This window comes from Nannospalax galili, unplaced genomic scaffold (genome assembly GCF_000622305.1).
Source record: "Nannospalax galili isolate Female #2095 unplaced genomic scaffold, S.galili_v1.0 scaffold5, whole genome shotgun sequence".
In the NCBI taxonomy this organism is placed as follows: Eukaryota; Metazoa; Chordata; class Mammalia; order Rodentia; family Spalacidae; genus Nannospalax; species Nannospalax galili.
In genome coordinates, this window is record NW_008353126.1 from 2,848,018 (window position 1) to 2,851,128 (window position 3,111).

At 43.2% G+C, this 3,111-nt stretch overlaps 1 pseudogene; it reads right to left on the bottom strand.

Annotated features, from left to right (window-relative positions):
* The window catches only part of LOC103747873, an 8,901-nt pseudogene that overhangs the window by 721 nt on the left and 5,069 nt on the right, over positions 1 to 3,111 (bottom strand).

Genomic DNA, 3,111 nt, shown 5'->3' on the forward strand with positions numbered 1-3,111 from the left:
GCTTGTACCACCATGCCAGGCTAATCTTGCCAAAAACCTTTTTGTATCTGATTTTTATACTACACCTGAGTTGACAGATTTAAATGCATAGTCGGGTTGATCATTTTCTTTTTAAAAATTTTATTTATTTATTTATTTATTTATTTATTTATTTATTTGAGACAGGGTCTCCCTGTAGCCCCAGCTGCCCTGGATTTGCTATGGAGACCAGGCTGGCCTTGAACTCGTAGAGATCCTCCTGCCTCTGCCTCCTGAGTGCTGAGATTAAAGGTGTGTGCCACCACACCTAGCTACTTTATTTTTATGTGTCTTGTGAGTGTTTTGCCTACATCTATGTAAAGGCCCTCAGGGTAGAAAAGGGTGTTGCATCCTCTGGAACTGGATTTCCAGGTGGTTGTGAGCTGCCAAATAAGTGCTGGGAACCAAACCAGGTCCTCTGCAAGAGCAACAATGACCCTGAGCCATCTCTCCAGCCCCTTGATCATTTTATTTTAAAAGCAATTGAAAAGCCACCTCAGTTTAAGTTAAAAAATGATATGGAGAGCTGGCAAGATGGCTCAATAAAGGAACTTGCCACCAAGCCTGGAAACTTGAGCTGAATTCCCAGGACCCACATGGTGGAAGATGAGAACCAATTTATGCAAGTTATCCTCTGATATCTGCACGTGCCTTAACATACCACACACCAGATAAATGTCATAATTTTTTTAAAAGGATGGCAGTAGTGAGGACCTGCCCCATTCTGAAAAGGGGGCAGGAAGTAACTGGTGCTGAAAGAATTACACTGGGTGCCATTCTATATTTACCTTGTACAGAGGGGCATTATTTGTACACTGACACAAATATCTTCATTTTAAGTTTCTTACTATGCTGCTGATGACCCAGACCCAAGGACTTGTTAGTGGTTTTTTTTAAAAAAAATTTAATTTTAAATTGGCTTTAATTTCAGAATTGTTATATACAGACATCATAAACAACAACAACAATAACAACAAAAAACCCCATATGTTGGATATTTTCTAAGAACTAAGAGCTGGAAATGAAGTTTAAGGGCAATTAGGAGAATTGAACTTGTCCCGAGAAGTTCTGAGGATGGCACGTCCTTAAATGTCCTTAATCACCACTTCCAGTTCTTAGTGAACAGGTTGCACTGTGGTGAGCTTGTGGTAAACTTCCTGCAAGGAGCTTTGGACACCCTCTGAAGCAGAGCCAATTGCTCAAGCACCACACCGTACAAAGGTCCCACACAGGTCCATATGTAACAGCTGGGGTCCTTTCTCATCGACTCCTCCAAACAAAGGGATGAGTCATGGCACCTGGATCTGCATCTTCTCCAAACTGCAGAGCCAGATTGGACACAGCCTGGGTCACACACTACACCGTCATTGTCTCATTATAGGTGAACCAGTGGTTCTGTGTCTTCACTCAGACTTTATCAATTAAAGTCAGCATCAGCAATTAGCTCACTTATGGCACAACCTATATGAGCATCGATCTCTACCATTTTCCCAGTGCTGCTGGGCTCCATAAGTGGGGAGGTAATTCTCTTCTCCACTGCTAGGCATACACCTGATGTCTGGATGCCAATGACTGTAGAACCAAACTTGATAGCCTCAATGGCATACTATTCCTTTCAGAGAAAAGTATTCACACCCCTGTCGTACTCCAACCAACCTAGTGAGAAACATGTTGAGGACAGAAGGCAGCAGTGGTGTGGCTACTCGGGGGTTCCCAAGGACCACATGACTCCAGCAGCACCCCACTCAATCACACTGTGACCTGGAAGTTCCTCTAACCTTATGATGACAAGCAATAGTCCCACCTCCTTCCCATGCTCTGCCGAAGGACACAAGCCCATTAAGGGGAGGGGCTGTGGATGTATAAGCTGGGAAAACCAGGAGGCTGCCCTCTTGCCATTTTGTGTGGCTGCTGGGAAGCCACAGGATTTGTTTGGGTGTGGATTTTCCAGCACAGCCGTGAATGGGGTAGTTGCCGTTTTTGGAACTGTCTTTGTAAGTCACCCTCTTTCCCAGATCTACTATGCAAAACCCAAATAGAATGTATTATGTTGGTTTTGTCCATCCGAGTCAGGACCGTAGAGTCTGAGTGAGGGTGGGTCTTCCAGCCGGAAGGGGAAAATTTAGTGAAACACCACCATAGCACCAGGGAGCCTGCTCACCATTAGTGGTTTTTTGTTGTTGTTCTAATTACATTTGTATGTTCGTGTCTGTGTGTGGGTGAGTGCATGTGTCTGAGGAGGCCAGAAGAGAATGTCATATCCTTGAGCTGGAGTTACACAAGGTTGTAAGGAACCAACATGGTTGCTGGGAACCTAACTTGGGTCTTCTTCAAGAGCAGTACACACTCTTAACCAATGAGCCATCTCTCCAGACTTAGTTTTGTGTGTGTGTGAGGGGGGGAGTGGGGACAAGATAGAGGAGAGGATTTTGAGAGTGTCTCATGTAGCCCAGGCTAGCCTTAAACTTACTATGTAGCTGAGTATGACTTGAACTTCTGATCTTCCTGCTTCTACCTGCCAAGTGCTGGGATGACGTTCATGCGCCACTGTGTATGACTTTCAGGGGCTTTTTGGTTTTGTTTTTTGATCTCAAGACTTTTGGGGGGTTCCAAGTGATAAAATGTAAAACTAGTATAAACAAAAAAAGGAACTTACTGCCTTACTTAGCTGAAACATGAGAAAGAAAGGATCCAGTGTTGACTAGACCCAAAATCTTAGAGACAATCAAGACTCTCTCCATCTTTTAATTTTAGTTTTACTTTCTAGATGGTTTATAAACATGGCCAGCAGTTCTAGGGTTCCATCCTTAACAACTTCAGATTCTGGGAGCTGTTGCATTTCCTAATACAGAAAATTCCAAGAGTTATGACAGTCCTAACTGGCCAGGAAGAAATGTATTTCAGCCAGGGCCTCAAGGCCCACCACTGGTGAAGATGTAGCTCTTTGATAGAGTGCTTACCTATCAGGCACAAAGCCCTGGGTTTGATCTTAAGCACCACATAAACCTTGTATTTATTTATTTAATAAATATTTTTATTTATTATTTTTATATTTTTATGTGTATGCACGTATTGCCTGCATGTAGGTAAGTG